The sequence below is a fragment of the Ornithorhynchus anatinus genome, chromosome 3, assembly GCF_004115215.2.
Source record: "Ornithorhynchus anatinus isolate Pmale09 chromosome 3, mOrnAna1.pri.v4, whole genome shotgun sequence".
In the NCBI taxonomy this organism is placed as follows: Eukaryota; Metazoa; Chordata; class Mammalia; order Monotremata; family Ornithorhynchidae; genus Ornithorhynchus; species Ornithorhynchus anatinus.
Genome location: NC_041730.1, coordinates 25,113,968 through 25,135,501, shown reverse-complemented (window position 1 = coordinate 25,135,501; position 21,534 = coordinate 25,113,968). Strand labels below are relative to the sequence as shown.

General features: G+C 44.6%; 1 non-coding gene across 1 annotated transcript; it reads right to left on the bottom strand.

Moving 5' to 3' along the window:
* Positions 1 to 2,275: 2,275 nt before the first annotated feature.
* On the bottom strand, positions 2,276 to 2,348 carry TRNAT-UGU. Its single transcript has one exon. It is a non-coding gene; the product is annotated as a tRNA-Thr (tRNA).
* Between the last annotated feature and the right edge of the window lie 19,186 nt (positions 2,349 to 21,534).

Sequence of the window (21,534 nt, the reverse complement as noted above, 5' to 3'; positions counted from 1 at the left end):
TAACGGATAGGATGCGTGGGGTGAACGAGAGAGACGAGTCAAGGATGACACCGAGATTGCGGGCCCGAGAGACGGGAAGGATGGTCGTGCCATCCACGGTGATAGAGAAGTCTGGGAGAGGACCGGGTTTGGGAGGGAAGATGAGGAGCTCAGTCTTGCTCATGTTGAGTTTTAGGTGGCGGGCCGACATCCAGGTGGAGACATCCCGGAGGCGGGAGGAGATGCGAGCCTGAAGGGAGGGGGAGAGGACAGGGGCGGAGATGTAGATCTGCGTGTCATCTGCGTAGAGATGGTAGTCAAAGCCATGAGAGCGAATGAGTTCCACAGACAGTCACTAAAAAAGCCACTTGTTGTGGGCTTACCACAAAAGGCAACCAGCGTATATGGGAAAGTGGTCCTTTGTTAGTCTTTACAAAACTGATAACAGTAATAATAATTATGAGATTTGTAGAGAAGCAGTGTGGTCTAGTGGGTAGAGCACAGGCCTGGAAGTCAGAAGGCCATGGGTTCTAATCCTGGTTCCACCACTTGTCAGCTGTGTGACTGTGGGCAAGTCACTTAACTCCTCTCTGCCTCAGTTCCCTTATCTGTAAAATGAGGATTAAGACAGTGAGCCTTATGTAGGACAGGGACTGGGTCCAACCCGAATGCCTTATATCTACCCCAGTGCTTTGAACAGTGCCTGGCACATAGTAAGCACTTAATAAATACTATGATTATTATTATTTAAAACTTACTATATGCCAGGCACTGTAGTAAGCGCTAGGGTGGATACAAGCAAACCACGTTAGACTGAGTATTGGACCCACATGGGGCTCGTGGACTTAATCCCCATTTTACAGATGAGGTAATTGAGGCACAGAAAATTTAAGTGACTTGCTCAGGGTCATGCAGCAGATGAGTGTCGGAGCAGGGATTAGAACCCACATCCTTCTGACTCCCAGGTTCATGCTCTATAACTAAGCTGTGCTATGGCATATAGATAGACTGCTTACTCTATACTGTTTACTCTTATTTTGTTGGATATACTTGTGTTTTATGTTGGCAAAATTGAATTTTTTTTGTTTTGGGAGGAAGGCTTTTTTTGTTTGTTGGTTTTTGTTAGTTTTTAATGGCATTTGTTCAGCACTTACTATGTATCGGGTACTGTTCTAATCTCTGGGGCAGATACGAAATAATCAGGTTGACCAAAATCCCATATGGGTCTCACAGTCTTAATCCTCATTTTGTAGATGTGGTAACTGAGGCACACAGAAGTGAAGTGACTTGTCCAAGGCCACACAGCAGACAAATGGCAAAGCCGGGACTAGAATCCAGGTCCTTCTGACTCCCAGGCCCAGGCTCTATCCAAGTAGGCCATGCTTCTTCTCATGTTTTTCTTTTATTCCCACCACTATGGTCACAAGTTCTGTCATCATAAACCCAACAGTGCTAATTACACTTTCCCCACTCCTCAAAAATCTCCAGTGGCTGCCCATCCACCTCTACATCAAACAGAAACTCCTTACCACAGGCTTTAAAACACTCAATCACCTTGCCCCCTCCTAGCTTACCTCCCTGATTTCCTACTACAAACCAGCCCACACGCTTTGCTCCTCTAACACCAACCTCCTCACGGTACCTCCATTCATCACCAGCAGCCTCGCCCAAATTTTGCCTCTGGCTCGCAACTCCCTCCACCTTCATATCTGACAGACGATCACTCTCCCCACTTTGGAAAGAGTCTGGGCTCGGGAGTCAGATGTCATGGGTTCTAATCCCAGCCCCACCACTAGTCAGCTGTGTGACTTTGGGAAAGTCACTAAACTTCTCTGTGCCTCAGCTATCTCATCTGTAAAATGGGGATTAAGACTGTGAGCCCCATGTGGGACAGGGACTGTACCCAACCTGATTATCTTGTATCTACCCCAGCGCTTAGAATAGTGCTTGGCACATAGTGAATACCAACATTATTATTATTATTATAGTGCTTATCAAATACTAAAAAAAAGCCTTATAATAGTAATGATGTTGGTATTTGTTAAGCACTTACTATGTGCAGAGCACTGTTCTAAGCACTGGGGTAGATACAGGATAATCAGGTTGTCCCACGTGAGGGTCACAGTCTTAATCCCCATTTTAGAGATGAGGAAACTGAGGTACAGAGAAGTTATGTGACTTGCCCACAGTCAAACAGCTGACAAGTAGCCGAGCTGGATTCGAACCCATGACATCTGACTCCCAAGCCTGGGCTCTTTCCACTGAGCTATGCTGCTTCCCTAAAATGAGGCTATATAGGCCCCAGCGAGATTTGAACTCACAACCCCTGGTTTACAAGACCAGTGCTCTAACCCCTGAGCGATGAAGCTAGACACTAAAAGCACATCTCCTCCAAGAGACATTGCACTCTCCCAAGTAGTTAGTACAGTGCTGTGCACACAGTAAGTGCTCACTAAATATGATTGATTGATCTATAGATAGACAGAATTAATATAAGGAAATGAATTATGAATATGTACAGAAGTGCTGTTGGACTGAAGGGGACGTTAATTAAAGTGTTCAAATCCAAGTTCAAGGGCAACAGAGAAGGGAGTGGGAGAAGAGGAAATAAGGGCTTAGTAATAATAATAATAATAATAATGATGGCATTTGTTAAGCACTAATATGTGCCGAGCACTGTTCTAAGAGCTGGTGTAGGCAAGGTCATCAGGTTGTCTCACATGGGGCTCATAGTCTTAATCCCCATTTTACAGATGAGATAACTGAGGGACAGAGAATCAAATGACTTGACCAAAGTCACACAGCTGATCAGTGGCAGAGCTGGGATTAGTTCCCAAGACTTCTAAGCCCGTGCTTAAGCAGCGTGGCTCAGTGGAAAGAGCACGGGCTTGGAATCAGAGGTCATGGGTTCCAATCCCGGCTCTGTCGCTTGTCATCTGTGTAACTCTGGGCAAGTCACTTAACTTCTCTGGGCCTCATTTACTTCCTCTGTAAAATGGGGATGAAGACTGTGAGTCCCAAGTGGACAACCTGATCACCTTGTATCCCCCCAGCGCTTAGAACAGTGCTTTGCACATAATAAGCGCTTAACAAATACCAACATTATTATTAACATTATTTGCACTATGCCACATTGTCTAGGAAGGCCTCTTGCCCTGGGGGGAAGATCTTTGAAGGAGGGAAAGAGAGAGAGGCCTTTAGGAGTCAATCAAACTCTCTGTTGCAACTGACCATAGTCCTGATAGGCTTCCTGGCCACTGAGAGCGGTATCAGATCCCACATTCATTTCCCCACAAAGCAGTCGAGAAGGAGATAGTTTGTCATCTCTAGCCAGGAACGAAACCAGTGCCCTAAAGCCCAGAACTGTCATTTCAGAGGACCCGTTCGACTAAACAGCCTTTTGACTGGCCCCATTTTATGGTTGGGTCATTTCTCTCAAACCAAAACACTTAAAATAAAAGCACACATGCACAGTGGAAGTGGCACCATCAGTGCTATAAGTCACTTCTTCTGAAAAGCTATCAAAAATAATAGGAGGCTCCTAACCTGCGGATGTTTCCATTTCAAAGACAGGGGAGTATTCCAGAATGGGGCTGGATAAACTCGTTAAAACTTACATGAAGGCTTCAGAGTTTTATAAGTCCATGAGGATGCAGGAAGAATATTCTAAATATACAGATTATTCATTCCACTTGCAAAAAAGATCCTCGGGCAACCACAAGTTTTAAAAGATATATATCTGGAGCTGTCAACCTTGACAGTGAAGCTTTCCACTTTGTTCTGGGACCAAAACAAAGTCCCACTGGACTTCAGTTTTCCTACTCTGAAAATTGGCTGCGTTGATTGTGGGTGCCCAGGAGGGTGGGCAGAATGAGTCTTTACAAACTCTTAAATGGTATTATTATCTCAGTTCATCACCCCTAGAGCAACGTGATGTGTTTTAACCAAAAATACAAGGACCAGGAGGATACAGGAGCGGCAGCCACTGCTGTGTCACGGAATTCTTGGAGCAAGGGAAGAATAAAAATAAAACAATGAGGTTGGTAGACAAGGACAATCAAAGACTCTTTCCTCCTTTGGCATGAATGCGACTAAGTTTGAACATCCTGGTACAGATAAGGTCACGTCACCTTCCAGTTCTCCGACAACAAGATTCTGTAAAGAAGATGCAGAGCCCCTGTTTCATGTTTTAACTGCTATAGAGGAAAGCTTTGAAGTCAATGTAAAGATGAAAGAAAAAGCTTCAGGAAACCCAGCTACATTGTCAGAGAGCAGGAGGACTTGTGTTATTGGAGGATTTTGAAACAGAAAGGCAAATTCTCAGCCACTTGATAGGGAGAAAGGCTTTGTAATGAGCACAAGCCTAGCCCAAGTCAAGTCAAACATGGGCAGCCAAAGCATTTGCTAAGCACTCACTAGGTGCTGAACACCGTACTGAATGATTAATTGGAAGCCAGAAATCTGTCCTTCTACTAAAACACAGACTGTACTCCCATCTCTACTCAGAAAGTGTCAGATGTTTTCAATATACCAATAGATTTACCATCCCAGAGCAGAGCAGGGATTGAAGTTGTCATAACTTGAGAATTTAAAGTCCTTTACTTCTAGAAACCTCACTTTAGCCTCAGAATCTCTCAGAGCTTCTCTGACAGTCTTAAAGTGTTGGATCAAATGATCTGAATTAAAATGGCACCTGGAAACGTACCAAGAATCCGGCGGGAATCCGGCGGGTGGTAGGACAACATGGAGGCACATAGAACCAGCAGGAACGGTGGATGACCAAAGCCTGGTGCCCCAGTGGAAAGATCTGAGCTGTGCTACTTGTCTTGGCAGCAGCCGTCCTGTCAAAACCGTAAATACGTGAGAGACTGTCTTCCAAACCTGACAAAAGACAGATGAGTTTTGACAGCAGTTGTTAAATATCCAATGTGGACAGTGGAAGCATTAGCGAGTCTTTCATTACCTTCCCTCTAAATGTGCAGTGCTTGGCACTTTCTGGTCATAAAGTTAATTCTGTGTTTACTAAACCAGATGGATGGCTCAGCTTCCAGCTGTAGGACACTCTTCGGGGTTGGGGAGAGAGAGATGAAAGAGACCCAGATCTATAGTCAGATAAAATAGAAACTAGAAGAGATGTTCAATTGCGGGCTCATTCAGCGGGGACGGTGGCAATTTACCTATCCAGCCCGTTCCCCCTGCCTCAGAAAAGTTTCCGCGTTCAGATCCAGGAGGTAATCGATCAATCCTTAAGGGGATCCATCTCCTGGGACTACCAGGTAAGGATGACATGGAGGGCAGCCTCTGGGTTTCTGAGGTCACTTTGGAGGCCAGAAAAATGGGCGGCTTCGGTCTGCGTCCTTTTCCCTACCTCCACTCTGCTTCCAAAAACCACCGCATGGAGGATGGAACCAGGAAGGCCGTCTCCAGACAGGCCAAGAGGGAGAATCCAGAGGGGTAAGGTGAACACCAAGCAGGAGAAAAATGAGAAAATGAGGAGAAAAGCATTTGCTGGTTTGGCCAGTGCTGTCATGCCATTCCCGCTCATAATCACGTATGTATGGGGAGGGTCAGTCTCCTCTCAGAACTATACACTAAACAAATACCACGATCACTAAATATAGTCTCATTTGTTAGGTCTGCAGGCCACAATGTAAAGCAACCATGAAATACAGATGAAGAGCCTTCTTCCCACCCAGAACTGCAGGCCATATCGCGCGGCCTTTACCTGGTTGACCACAGAACTGGGTTTATTTTTAATAGAGAGAATAGCAGGGGAGCAAGACTTCTGGGAATTAGAGACCCCCTGACACACATTGATCTCTAGGAGCAAGGGCTACATCTGGTCCAGAAGTAATAATAATAATAATAATGTTGGTATTTGTTAAGCGCTTACTATGTGCCAAGCACTGTTCTAAGCACTGGGGTAAATACAGAGTAATCAGGTTGTCCCCGTTGGGGCTCACAGTCTTAATCCCCATTTTATAGGTGAGGTAACTGAGGCACAGAGAAGTTAAGTGACTAGCCCAAGGTCACAGAGCTGACAAGCAGCAGAGCCAAGATTAGAACCCATGACCTCTGACTCCCAAGCCTGGGCTCTTTCCACTGAGCCACGCTGCTTGTAAGTGAAACTTGGCCAGCGTTTCCACTGCTCTTCCTTACCCTAGATAAAGACCAGGGAAACCCACAAACCCCGGAAATGCTCAAATGCCTTGAAACAAGGGGCCCAGAGCTAAGAGAGGAAGAAATCTTAATGCTTTTACCCACCTAACATCAGGCCCTGGGTTTTCCCTCTGAATTTCTCGTCAGCAGGGAGGGAAACTAACATTACTTCAAACAACAGAAGATTCCCTTCTTCATCCTTCCCCTTTTCAGGTATCTCTGATGAGAGGTTTACCTTTGGGGCTCAATAATATCCAAATCCAGTAAGAGAAAGGGCAAACATCTTTCTACTCTTCTTTGAAGACTGTTGCTTAGAGCAGGGCCAAGCCTTCTCGCTAATTCAGTCATAGTCACTGAGGCTTCCGCTTCCCGGTCTTCAAAGAGTTTAGTACCATCATGAGGATTGCAAATAGGACTTTACAGAATTGATTCTACCAAGATGCCAATCTCCCTTGGAGGATTTGTTGCCAAATTGTACTTTCCAAGCATTTAGTACAATGCTCTGCACACAGTCAGCGCTCAATAAACACGACTGGATGAATGAATCCTAACAGCATCACTTAAAGGCACTGGTCTTCTTCTCGCTCGTTATTTTCTCCTTTCTGGAATAAACATGACTCCAGGCTGATCCTTTCCTCCTAGGACCATGACAACCTTTCCCAGATGTCACCTACTAAATGCTTGATGGGAGAAGGGAGCAACGTAGCCTGGACTTCCCAGATCCGCGAATCCCTCTGGCACCCCAACATTAAATTTCCTGCAGCAGCTATTCGTGAAGTAGATCTTAGAACCTGGGGTGTCACTACCTTGGCCTCACTGGGGAGATCAAGGAGTAGTTCAGAAAATTCCTGTTCCAAGAAGGAGCACCAGGTGAAAATGACCAAGCGAATTCAAGAGTTGAAAGGTCAGAGCCAAACATACGGAAGCAGAGGGTAGGTTCTCCGACTGCAAGACTCCTTCCCGGAGAGTCTCTCCAACTCAGAATTGAATGACGTTATTAGAATGTGGCTTGACAGAAGGAAGGAAGGCCCCTTGAGGCTACTCCCGGGAATTGTCCACGTTATGTACGTTGATGGATGTTTCTCAAATTTGAAGCGAATGTTGTCTGAGTCTGACTGAGCAATGGGATAAGAGAAAGTGAGACCCAGCCAGAGGGTTCCAGGACTCCAGAGCAGCTGACATCTTCTCTAAGAGTAAGTCTCTCAATCCTGGAGCTCCTCTGTCAGAGATCCATCCAGCTCTCCCCTCCCCTCAGGTGAGAAATCCAGAATTGGAGATCCATCGGTGGATGGTATTTATTGAGCTCCTACTGTGTACAGAGCACTGTACTGAGCACTTGAGAGAGTATAATCCAATTGAGTTGGGCAGACATAAGCAGCAGGAAATGAGTTTCCAGGCTCTTCTGGCACTTACGTCGCAACCCAGATTAATGGGGAAAGGACAAGAGGAAGTACCATCTGTTCCCCCACACCGGGGATTCTTGGACTCTGGATTTGCCAACTGATTTACCCTGGACTCTGTCTCTAACTGTTCGGCTTCCATAGCTCCTCCGTATCTTGACGTGGGGTAAACCGCTGTTGCCCTGGGGCGACTGAGCAATGTCTGAATTGCACTCTAACATAACGTGAGGGATCAGCTCCCCAAACAAGGGTGAAGGCATCAAGAACATAATTATCCTTTGAAAGGTTATCAAGTAATTGCATCTCTAATTTTGTTTGAATATAGATGACTTCACTCTGCCGAGATCCCTGAAAAAAATGGATATTCCCCAAGCTCCGCAGGAACTTCTGAAAGAATTTTTAATTGCAACAGATTGCAGGCAGATAGTCTGTCCCGTGGCAGGGGGCAAAATATGACTTACAATTCTCAGTTCATCTTGAGGGAGGATATCAAAGGGCTCCCCCTAGACGCTCTCAGATATAAGCAGGCAAGATTGAGGTTGGGGATTTTTTCATCTGTATAGCAGTGAATGCATGTGCATTCTCATAAGGATTTGGGCATGAATTAAAAATGATAACTGTGGTCTTTGCTAATATGTAACGTGAGGGGGGAAAGGAGGAAGAGGCTGGTGGTGGAGAGTCAGGAGTCGGGTGTGGAGGGATAGCTGAAAAGATGAGTTTCCATTTGTAAAGCCTGCGTGTCCTGGGCCCCCGATCAATCAGTCAATCAGTCGAATGTATTTATTGACAGTTTATTATGTGCAGAGCACAGTAGGACAAGCTCTGTCTATGAAAGCCCTCAGGTCCAAAATTCTCGCTATGAAATAGCTCACCTCCGTATTCCAATACAACAGAACTTGGGTTTATTGACCTTAAGGCCCATCTCTGGGCTAGGACTTTTAAGCAAAGCGGAATGTAATAATCGAAGTTTTTTTTAACTCTTTACTATGTGTTGAGCACAATACTAAAAACTGAGATAAATAAAAGATAATCAGTAAGCTCACTGTGGGCAGAGAATATGTCTTTTATATTGTTGCGTTATACTCCCCGAATACTTAATGTGCCCTCCACACAAGTAAGAGCTAAATAAATATGAGTGATTGATTAGGTTTATTACAGTCCCTGTCCCAAATGGGTCTAAAGGAGGAAGAACAAGTATTTAATAATCCCCATTTAGCCGATGAAGAAACTAAGACACAGAGGAATTAAGAGATCTGTCCCATGTAGCCTAGCATTCATTCATTCATTCAATCGTATTTATTGAGCCCTTACTGCATGCAGAGCACTGTACTAAGCTATTGGAATGTACAATTTGGCAACACAGACAATCCCTGCCCAACAACGGGCCCACAGTCTAAAAGAGAAGGGGTAGTATGGTGTAGTGGGCAGAATATGGGCCTGGGAGTCAGAAGGACATGGGTTCTAATCCAGGCTACACCACTTGTCTGCTGTGTGATCTTGGGCAAGTTACTTCACTTCTCTGAGCCTCAGTTACCTCATCTGTAAAATGGGGATTTGGACTGTAAGCTCCACATGGGACAGGAACTATGTCCAACTCAATTTCCTTCTATCCACTCCAGTGCTTAGTAAGTGCCTGGTACACAGTAAGCTCTTAACAAATACCATTGTTATTAATTCATTAATACTACTAATATAATTACTACTAATGATAATTAGAACCCAGGCCTCCTGACTACCAGGTCCATGTTCTTTACACTAGGCCTTACTACTTCAAATGTGCATGTGTTTAGGTCTGCAAAGATCCCTCTCAACTTGAATGCACTTCAGATCTGAGTGTGGGTTGCTGGGTTTCTGGTGTTGATTTTTTTTGTTTTGGTTTGGTTTTTTCATGGTATTTGTTAAGCGTTTACTATGTGTCAGGCACTGTACTAAGCAGTGGGGTAGATAAAAGCTGATCAGGTTGGATGCAGTCCATGTCCCACATTCATTCACTCATTCATTCAATCATATTTATTGAGCGCTTACTATGTGCAGAGCACTGTACTAAGCATTTGGAATGTACAATTCGGCAACAGATAGAGACAATCCCTGCCCAACAACAGGATCACAGTCTAAACGGGGGAGACAGACAACAAAACAAAACAAGTAGTCTGGCATCAATATCATCAAGATAAATAGAATCATAGATACACATCATTAACAAAATAAATAGAGTAATAAGTAATATATCCAAATATGTACAAGTGCTGTGGGGAGGGGAAGGGGAAGAGCAGAGGGAGAGAGTAGGGGGAGTGGGGAGGGGAGGAGGAGCAGAGGGAAAGGGGGGGCTCAGTCTGGGAAGGCCTCTTGGAGGAAGTGAACTCTCAGTAGGGCTTCAAAGAGGGGAAGAGAGTTAGTTTGGCGGATTTGAGGAGGGAGGGCATTCCAGGTCAGCGGTAGGACATGAGCCAGGGGTCGACGGCGAGACGGGGCGATCGAGGGACTGTGAGGAGGTTAGCGGCAGAGGAGCAGAGTGTGTGGGCTGGGCTGTAGAAGGAGACAAGGGAGGTGAGGTAGGAGGGGGCAAGGTGATGGAGAGCTTTGTAGCCAAGAGTGAGGAGTTTTTGTTTCATGCGAAGCTTGATAGGCAGCCACTGGAGGTTTTTGAGGAGGGGAGTGACATGCCCAGAGGGTTTTTGTAGAAAAATAATCCAAGCAGCAGAGTGAAGAATAGACTGGAGAGGGGAGAGACAGGAGGATAGGAGATCAGAGAGGAGGTTGATGCAATAATCCAGTTGGGCTATTATGAGAGCTTGTACCAGCTCAGTAGCAGTTTGGATAGAGAGAAAAAGGTGGATCTTGGCGACTCTGTGAAGGTGAGACCGGCAGGTTTTGGTGAAGAATTGGATGTGTGGGGTAAATGAGAGAGCAGACTCAAGGATGACACCAAGGCTGTGGACTTGTGAGATGGAAAAAATGGTAGTGCCATCCACAGTGACAGGGAAGTCAGGAAAAGAACAGGGTTTGGGAGGGAAGGGAGCTCAGTCTTCGCTCACAGTCTTAATCTCCATTTTACAGATGAGATAGGCACAGAGAAGTGAAGTGACCTGCCCAAAGTCACACAACAGAAAAGTGGCAGAGCCAGAGTTTAATCCAGATCCTTCTGACTCCCAGACCCATGATCTATCCATTAAACACAATGTTTCCCTGGGACAGACTTTTCACCCACAAAATTCTTTGGGGTGATGTGTTAGTAAAGGTAAAGTCCTACACTGTCCCACCCTTAAACTTTTGTTCATCACCAGACAGAGCCGGGCAGTTGAAAGAGATCTGTAAGCAGGGATCGAAACTCCCTTTCCACGGTCAAAATGAACAGAGATATAAATTCTGATTTTTTAGAATAGTGCAGTGAAACATGACGTCCTCGCTCAAATCAAGATACACGACCTGTATTTTGGACAAGGCACCAATTTAGAATCCAGTGCTTTAAAGTGCTGTTACAAGATCAGTTCATCCTTAAAACTCCCTTTATGAACCGAGACCGATATAAAGACCGGGGCCAGTCCCACCCTAGAGAGCCCGAAAATGCTTTCAAGGGAGTCTCTTCCTACTCACTCAGAACTACAAACTACAACGCGGGGCCAATGGGCTTAGCCCGTCTCATCTTTGAACTTCACAACTCCACCAAGCTCCAAGCGTTCGGGTTTCCCCACCTACCCCCGAGACTGCCTCTTCCCTTTGATGCCTGCTGGAAAGGAATCAGCGTTTTGTTCTTTCCTTCCAGTCTTGCCATGCTCTTCTAAGAAAATACTCCCGTGTGGTTGCCGAAACCTCAAGGAAGGGTTTAAGCAGATCTATAGTTCAAAGTGTTGATCAGGCTGGATTTCCTACCCATGATTAAGGTGAGACGTAAAAGTTATCCCTGCATGTAAGCTAGTTGTCTTTGCAGGAAAAGCTCTCCACTGATAGGTGGCTAGAAGGATGGAGTCAGTAAGAATCGAGCAAATCGTAAGATAGATGGGTTTTCCGGGGAATAAGTGCGGAGAAATGACGATCCATTAACAGTACTTCAGGGGCTCTCTGGATCCCGAAGAAACATAGCCTAATAGACATTAAGCTCCTTGAAGGCAAAGATCATGTCAAACTTGAATAGGTCCTGCCCAATGGTAAGGATGGATCTATTCAAATGCCTAGCATGATGATCTGCCTATTCGAGGCAGAAAATGAATATTTTTGAAACTCATAAGCACACTTTGGAAATTCAGGAACTACTATTGGCTATACTGTAAACTCCTCAAGGGCAAGAAGCATATTTTTGACTTTCTTCCACGTTCCCCGAGTGCCTCGTTCAGGGATGTGTTCAAAATAGGTAGTCAATAAACACAGTCGATGATGTATTTAGTGTCCAGCCCATCGGGCAAGAGAAAAAGATCTGTAACACTCTGCCTCCACAAAACCTTGGGAAGTCTGGCGGCTGCTGTAGCAATTTGCCCTGAACTCAATAATAATAATAGTAATGATATTATTTGTTAAGCGCTTACTATGTGCAGAGCACTGTTCTAAGCTCTGGGGTGGATACAGGGTAATCAGGTTATCCCACGTGAGGCTTACAATCTTAATCCCCATTTTACAGATGAGGTAACTAAGGCCCAGAGAATTGAAGTGACTTGCCCACAGTCACAGAGCTGACAAGTGGCAGAGCCGGAATTCGAACCCATGACCTCTGACTCCCAAGCCCGGGCTCTTTCCACTGAGCCACGCTGCTTCTCTAGCCACAAAGAGCCTGAAATTCTGATCCTCTAGCCACAGCACCCTATTGATTGCTGTTTTTATTGTGTGTATTTGTCTTGGTCTTTTATAGTGCGGCAGCCCTTTATCGTTTCATCCCTCCTTATAAGGCCGTCACTACCCCTTCAAAGCCTTACTGAAGGCCCATCTCCTCCAAGAGGCCTTCCCTGCCTAAGCCCCACTTTTCCATATTTCCCACTCTCTTCCGCCTCACCCTGACTTGTTCCCTTTGCTCTTCCCCCTTCTCCCCGCCACAGAGCACTTATGTATATCTGTAATTCGATTTATTTCTTTTGATGTATGTTTATTTCTATTGATGTCTATCTCCCCACCTAGTCCTATACTGTGAGCTGACTTTGGGCAGGGATTGTCACTCTTTATTGCTGTATTGTACTTTCCCAAGCGCTTAGTACGGTGCTCTGCACTTAGCGAGTGCTTAATAAGTTATTTTGGCAGTTTTGAGAAGCAGCTTGGCTTAGTGGAAAGAGCCCCGGTTTGGGAGTCAGAGGTCATGAGTTTTAATCCCGGTTCTGCCACCTATCAGCTGTGTGACTTTGGGCAAGTCACTTAACTTCTCTGCACCTCAGTTACCTCATCTGTAAAATGGGGATTAAGACTGTGAGCCCCACTTGGGACAACTTGATGACCTTGTATCTACCCCAGCACTTAGAACGGTGCTTGTCATATAGTAAGCACTTAACAAATATCATCATCATCATTATTATTATTATTATTAATAATAATAAACCAGTCCCCTCTCCCTATATTAGATTGTGAGCCCCCTGTGGGCCAGGGATCCCCTTGTCTAATTCCTACATGAGCATTCTTTCCCAGTGCTTAGTATAATGCTCTGCACATAGTAAGAGTTCAGTAAATACTACTAACAATAATAATAATAATAATAATGTTGGTATTTGTTAAGCGCTTACTGTGTGCAGAGCACTGTTCTAAGCACTGGGGTAGATACAGGGTAATCAGGTTGTCCCACATGAGGCTCACAGTTAATCCTCATTTTACAGATGGGGTAAGAGCTCACAGTTAATCCTCATTTTACAGATGAGGTAACTGAGGCACAGAGAAGTTAAGTGACTTGCCCACAGTCACACAGCTGACAAGTGGCAGATTCAGGATTCGAACCCATGACCTCTGACTTCCAAGCCCAGGATCTTTCCACTGAGCCACGCTGCTTCTAATGCTTAAATAAATAAATGGTGGTATTTGTTAAGTGCTCATGTGCAAAGCACTGTTCTAAGCACTGGGAGATACAAGGTGATCATGTTGTCCCACGTGGGGCTCACAGTTTCAATCCCCATTTTCCACATGAGGTAACTGAGGCACAGAGAAGTTAAGTGACTTGCCCAAAGTCACACAGCTGGCAAGCGGCAGAGCCCGGATTCGAACCCCTGACCTCTGACTCCCAAGCCGGGGCTCTTTCCACTGAGCCGTGCTGCTTTTCTGATACTAGAGCACTGAACTGGGAATTTCAGCACAGCTTTCCTACTGAATAACCTGGAGCCAGTCACTTAACCTTTCTGGTTCCCATCTGGAGAGGGATGGGAGTTTAAAATAGGGTGAAATGTGAAAAAGCATTTGAACAGAAGGGCTCCTCAAAAATCCAAGGTAATTTTTGTTGTCGTCTTTCTGAGCACCCAAGGGACAAATACAGTGTAAAGAAAGATTACCGTGTTGAAGCCTAGAGGGGTGAGTTTTGGTTCAATCCCTGCTCACCCACCCAGCCTAGCAGCAGGCCCCCATGAAGCGGAGAGCCAAGAGAACAGTCCCAATGACTAGAAGGGGGAAGAGGAAGATCCAGGTGGAGAAATCTTTAAGTTTAAGCCATGGCTTCTGCTCTTCTGAATATGTTTCAGAGAAGAAGCGCATGATCAGAAGTCCAGAGAGAGACTGGAGGAAAATTACACCCATAAATTTAAAATATGGGTCTATTTAGTCTTGAAAAGAGAAATTAAAAGGAAAATCCACTAGTATCTTCCAGTACAGAAAGGGTTTCTACATACAGAATGCTTTATGTGGACAGACTAACCCAAACAAGTTGGAATTGCAGCCTGCTGGATTAAGGTTGGATATGAGGAAGATCTTCCAAGAAGTAAGGGACATTAGAGGCTGAAATGGATGACCAAAGAAAAAGCTGGAATCTTTTCTAGAATTCCTTGAAAACAGGACAAATTCTAAAATTCAGGAATAGCGTGGTAATGGATCCTCCAGAAGGCAGGGAAATAGACTCAATGACACCTCAGGGTTATTGCTAGGAATTTCTGGTTCTCACTGTGGATGCCCATTCCAGGAAGAGAGACACAAGATGCAAATTTAATCAAATCCCTGGCTCTTAATGATGAAAAGGATAAAGAAAGGAGAGAAGTTGGAACCCAGTCCATAGAGGCAATCGTAGACTGTGAGTCCTATGTGGGACAGGGACTGTGTCTGACCTGATTAACTTATATCTACCCCACTGCTTAGAACAGTTCTAGATCAGCACTTCATAAATAATAATAATAATAACTACCAAGTCTCTTGTGGAGCAGCCTGGAATTCTAGAAGGGTTACTGGCAAACAGAGAGAATAGCCAGAAATCTAAAGTGAAAAACTAATGAAAATGAGGCTGGGTGTAGCTGGCTGAGATGATTTGGCATACATTTCTGCTACTCAAGTTGCCATTACTATATGGGAAAAGGGAAAGGTGGGTGACGGGACAAAGAGGAGGTAGACCATCCACTTCCCATTTCAAAACCAGCCAGAGCAATTTTTCAGCCACTGAAATAAAAAAGAAGATGTTCAATCTGCTGATAATTTGATTCTAATTAGAACCTCAATCCACAATGCTGGAATTGCAAAAAAAAAAAAAAAGGCTAAAATGAAATAGCAATTAACCTTTAGTTCTGAGCTTATTTTCTCTCACTCAATATGGGTCAGTTACCATAGAGATTATACCTACGTGATATGCAGAAGTGACTCAAAGCTGGCTAGAGCCTCTGAACCAGCCTCCTCTCAGTGTGGCTGCAGGATAATTAAAAAATCTGTTAAAAGAATTGAAAGTTGATCTGAAACTCTAATCCGAAGCCGATTTAAATGGAAAGTGAAGAGATGGAGGAAAGGGGATTAAAACATATATACACAAACACAAAAACACACCCAGCAATACTTTGAGAGAAGAAGCCCACTCCCATTCATCCAGAACTCGGTGTTCTGTCTGAATGTCTGCCTTTTGGGGAAGCAGCGTGGCTTAGTGGAAAGAGTATAGGCTTGGGAGTCCAAAGATGTGGGTTCTAATCCCGGCTCCGCCACTTGTCTGCTGTGTGACCTTGGGTAAGCCACTTAACTTCTCTGTGCCTCACTTACATCATCTGTTCTAAGCATTGGAGGAGACACAAGGTAATCAGCTTGTCCCACTTGGGGCTCACAGTCTTAATCCCCTTTTTACAGATGAGGTAACTGAGGCACAGAGAAACACATAGTAAGCACTTTATAAATACCATAATTATCATTATTATTATTATGCAAAAGACAGTTCTGATCACATGGAAAGGAGCGAGGGTAGAGAAGCTGGTAGACACGAGTTTACTAGTAAATATCAAAGGCAAGTATCTATTGAGCACTAGACACTGAGGGATTGTGGGGGGTGGATTCAGGGGTGCAAGGAAAAGGGAGAAGAAAGCCCAGGAACCACGGGGAAATAAAACAGTGTTTTAAATTAATTAATCAATGGTATTTGTTGATTACTTACTGGGTGTAGAGCACCTAGAAAGTACAGTACAATAGAGTTGGTAGATGAGATTCCTGCCCTCCAGAAGTGTTCAGCCTAGTGCAGGAGATGCATTAAAATAAATTACCGAGAGGGGAAATGGCAATCAATCAATTGTATTTATTGAGCCCTTAATGTGTGCAAAACACTGTACTAAGCAATTGGCAGAGTAAATTATCACAATATAACAGATTCAGTCCCTGCCCTCAGTGAGCTTACAATCTAGAGGGGGAGACAGACATTAATATAAATAAATAAATAAATTGAGTGGAGTAGAAGGATATGTACCTAAGTGCTATAGGGGTGAGAGTGGATGAATATCATAGTGCTAAAGAGGTACAGAACAGAAGAGCACAGGTGACACTAAATAGAGGGTGAATGGGTTGTGGAGAAGAGAGGGTAGTCAGGGAAGGCTTCATGGAGGAGATATGATTTTTAATGGGGCGTTGAAGATGGGGAGAGTGATGCAAGGGGGAAGGAGTTCCCCTTTTTGACTTCCCTGTTCTTCTATTTAACATATTGGACTCTATAGCAACTGTTCATTTCCTGATTAGGGAGAGTCCAGAGATCTGATCCGTTGTCTTTTCAGCAACTTGATTTGCAATCCCAGTTGGGAAGCCATTTTCTAACAAGGGCAGCAAAATATAAACCACCCAAAAGCTTATCCAAAACTTTTCTCATTTATAAAAAAGCTCCCCATCTCCCCCAGCTTGGACCCACCTGGCTGAAGATCACTACAACCTCGCTGCCCAAAAATTATTTCAGCCAATCCTAAAATTCCATCCCTTCTGTCAATATTGGTAGTTCTTCACACTACAAAATCAAGATCAACCAGATAATCCATTTATTCACCTCATAATTCTATTTGTTTTGTTATAAGCACTTAGAACAGTGCTTTGCACACCGTAAGCGCTCAATAAATACGACTGAATGAAACAAAGACATCACTAGCCCCCTTAAGGGAACAAAATAGCAACCAACGTTAAGTTGCTTCTAATAAAACCTGGACCAAGTCCTCTGGAAATCAACAATCAAAGGTCAGAATGTAGAGACCCAGCAGGTATAGGACGGCACGTATAGGTATCGTGTAGGATCTCTGCAAACTAGATTTAGCAGCCAGAGGTTTTCATCATCTCACCTGTGTTAAATGGTCCTGGCAGGACCCTCCTGAATACAGCGCTGTTGACCTCAGAACTGCTTCTTGTTAAGGGGATTTAAACCTTTTACCTCTGTGGGCCAGCCTCAGGTCATAAAGTCACGACCATCTGCAATCTAACTTCAGTTGAGAATCCTGAAAGCGGCATATTTCTGTTGCGTTTGTTACAGACATTGAATATACTGTCATTCCTCCCCAAATACCCTGGTTGGTAGCCTAAGGAATGTGATGAAACTCATTCCAAATCTAGACCAACCAATCATCCCACGGCCACTGACTCCACTGGCTCTCATTCACCTGTCCCGTTGAACACCCACGATGTGCATTATTCATTCATTTGTTCATTCGATCGGATTTACTGAGCGCTTACTGTGTGCAGAGCACTGTACTAAGCACTTGGAAAGAACGATTCAGCAACACAGACAATCACTGCCCACAAATGGGCTCACAGTCTTAGAAGGGGGGAGATGGATATCAAAACAAGTCAACAGGCATCAATAGCATAAATATAAATAAATAGAATTATAGATATATACATATCAAAACAAGTAACCAGGCATTAATATAAATAAATAGAATTAGAGATATGTACATACATAGACAAGTGCTGTGGGGCTTAGAGGAGAGGGAGGGAGTCGGGGCTATGGGGAGGGGAGGGGGAGCTGAGGAAAAGGGGGGCTTAGTCTGGGAAAGCCTCCTGGAGGAGGTGAGCCTTCAGTAGGGCTTTGAAGGGGGGGAAGGGTGATTGTGAGTGTGATTCTCGCTAGGAAAATAGAAGGCCAGCAATGGGTGTTGGACACATTTGGGAGAAATGCCATACTGCTCCTCCATTCTCCCTTTCATTCAATCAGTGGTATGTATTGGGCGCTTATCATGTGCTAAGCACTGTACTTGACACTTGGTAAAGAACATAAGCAGAGTTTTTAGGCATCTTCCTTACCCACTGGGAGCTTCCCTCAACAAGCTACCGCACACATCATCCTCCCTTCCCAGAAGGCTCTCACCACTTGGCATGAGCAAACCACTCACCCGTATCCTTCAAAACTCTACTAAAACTCTACTGAAGCAGCGTGGCGCAGTGGAAAGAGCATGGGCTTTGGAGTCAGGGCTCATGAGTTCGAATCCCAGCTCTGCCACTTGGCTGTGTGACTGTGGGCAAGTCACTTAACTTCTCTGTGCCTCAGTTCCCTCATCTGTAAAATGGGGATTAAGACTGTGAGCCCCACGTGGGACAACCTGATTCCCCTATGTCTACCCCAGCGCTTAGAACAGTGCTCGGCACATAGTAAGCGCTTAACAAATACCAACATTATTATTATTATTAAAATCCCTCCCATACCACTCTTCCCGCTGCTCTGAACTCAAGACCCACCTCAGCCTCTCAAGCATTTATATATTTCCCTGGAAGTTTATGTATTTACGTTGAGTTTTATCTTTTCTTGTCTCTACCATTGGCTCATAAGCTTTTCAAGAGGTAAGACCCTTATCTTAAATTCCTCTTGTCAAACCCTCGGTATTTACTACAATGTGTTGGACTAGGGAGCCTCTATTAAATGTTATTACTCTATTCCAAACTTTATAAGAAGAGAGTTGAAACTGTTTGCATAGCTTTTCATGGAGATATAGTAAGCTCTAGTCTCTTCGGGCATGTAAAGGAGTAAAGGAAGTTTAATGATTAATAGTGGTTGGGCCAGGGAAGCCACAGGGCTGGAAAACAAAGCAAAGTTAGATCCAAATGCTAGTAATAGGGAGCCAGTCTCTGCTCACATCAGAGGAAAATGAACTGGGCCGAGGTCAGGAAGGGGACCCCATCAGCCCTACAATGCTGAATTGAAAATTCAGAAACAGGAGGGCTACGACAACATCAGCCCTTCTACAGTTCACCCTCCAGCTGGCCACAAGCGGGGCTCATCAAAATTCCCCAAGCCCCCGAGCCCTTTCGCGGATCCACGGAAGCAGCCCGTGAGCTGATCAATCCTTCTATCTAAGCTCATTGTGGGCAGGGAATGTCATTGCTATACTGTACTCTCCCAAACTCTTACTACAGTGCTTTGTATATAGTAAGCACTTAATAAGCACTGCTGGAGAAGCAGCATGGCCTAGTGGATTGAATATGGGCCTGGGAGTCAGAGGACGTTTGCCCTAATCCCGCTCCGCCACTTGTCTGCTGTGTGACCTTGGGTAAGTCACTTCACTTCTCTGTGCCTCATCTGTAAAATGGGGACTAAGACTGTGAGAGCCCCACGTGGGACAACCTGATTACTCTGTATCTCTCCCAGCCCTTAGAATAGTGCTTGGAACATAGTAAGCGCTTAACAAATACTATAATTTTTATTATTACTTCACTTCTCTTGTCTCAGTTACCTTATCTGTAAAATGGGGATTAAGACCGTGAGACCCAGCTGGGACAGGCACTGGTCCAACCTGATTACCTTGTATCTCCCCCAGCACTTAGTCCAGTTCCAGGCACATAGTAAGTGCTTAACAAATACTATTAAAAAATTGATTGATTGATCCAAGAAATAATCCCAATCATTCTCACTATGGTGTGGCAAAGCAGTAATGTAGGGAGAAGATCCTATCCTGATCTGAAGATAAACAGAGGTCATGTTTCCTCTTATTCATTCATTCAATCATATCTATTAAGCACTCACCGTACGCAGAGCACTCTATTAAGCTCTTGGGAAAGTACGCTACAACAATAAACAATGACATTCCCTGCCCACATCGAGCTCGCTCTTAGACAGTAGGGCATAATGAAAATCAATCTTCTCCAGGTAGTCTCCTGCTTTCCATAATATTTCAGCTCCCTGGACTTTCTGGAGCACAGGGAGGGGAGTCAGAATAAATACCACACTTGCTAAATGCCAGAGGCCCATTACCTTGCCATTCCTAGGCCCGGCTTCAAGGCCTCATGTCTCCTTTTGTTCTCTGTGACATTTGATGTCCAGGTCTTTGCTTTCTCTGCTGGGCCCGGGGACTCCCGGAGACGAGACACAAAAGGAAATAAAGAGTCTGCACCCATTAAAATTAATTGCACGCAAACATTAGAAACCAGACACCCATTTCAGTCATGAAATATGGATAAGGATTTGCTGAAAGCCATTTATATTAAATTACTTTTATGATAATATTTAACTTTTAAGCATTAAATATTTAGTGCCCTTTTACTTGTCGTGCGTGAAGAGTCTTCAAAATGCCGCAGAACTGGAAGGAGGGTTGGATCGGGGACCCTCGCCCCGGAGATCCTCTCAGTGGGACTAGAGGGGAGAGAGACCCACCAGGAGGCAGTGGTCCCACCCGGTTCGTGGCCTGGGACAGTTCACTCCTCTCAACGTCTCTGTTTCCCCATGATTGACCCTCCAGGGCAGCAAGACCAACAGCAGGGAGGAAAAGATTTGTCAGCCCTCAAACCAGTCCTCCCCAGTCCTCTCGTCACTTCCTTTTCTCAGCAGTTGATGGCACAGACTCCAGTGAAGAACATCTCACGTTGGTTTGCAAAGAGAACTCCAAACACAAGCCTTAATGCTAGGCTTCATATTAAAGAAATCCTTCCCCAAGTTCAGTTCTACGTTTCTAGTACATAAGATTTTTTTTTAATAGGGCAGGCAGTATGTTCTAACTTTACCACATCAGTAGCATCATCAAATAGCCTGCAAGCCACTTTTTAGGCCCTAGAGTCCCCTCTTGACTCTAAGCTCCTTGTGAGGAAGGGACATGTCTATCAACTCTGTTGCTTTGTATTCTCCCAAGCCCTTAGCACAGTGCTCTGCACACAGTGCCAAATCAATAAATACCACTGATTGATAGATTGATTTTGATTGGAAACACGGGTGTCTAGGCAAACCTGGACTCTCCTACTTCTTAGCAGAGTGGCATTAAATACCAATGATCGACTGAATGAGTGATTAACCTCTGGACTATTATGTTCTGCTCACCTCGAGTTCCAGCTACTTTTGAATCTCCAGTAAATCATCATCATCATCATCATCATCAGTGGTATTTGCACTGACTGTGTGCAGAGCACTCTACTAAGCATTTGGGTGAGTCCAATATTACAGAGTTGGTAGAAACGTTCCCTGCCCACAAGAAGCTTACAGTCTAGAGAAAGATCACTCTTCACCAACCGGAATGAAAACGGGAACAAAGTCCACAAGATTCTGCTGTGCCAAAAAGCTTCTGGCATGGTGAAACAGAGGCAGTGAGATTTAATGGGCATAGTACAAAAGGAGACAATAAACCTGAGTTCCGTTCCCTAGCCCTGACCATTTGACTCTTTGGGTGACTGTGACTAAAGCATGAAATCTCTCTGGGCC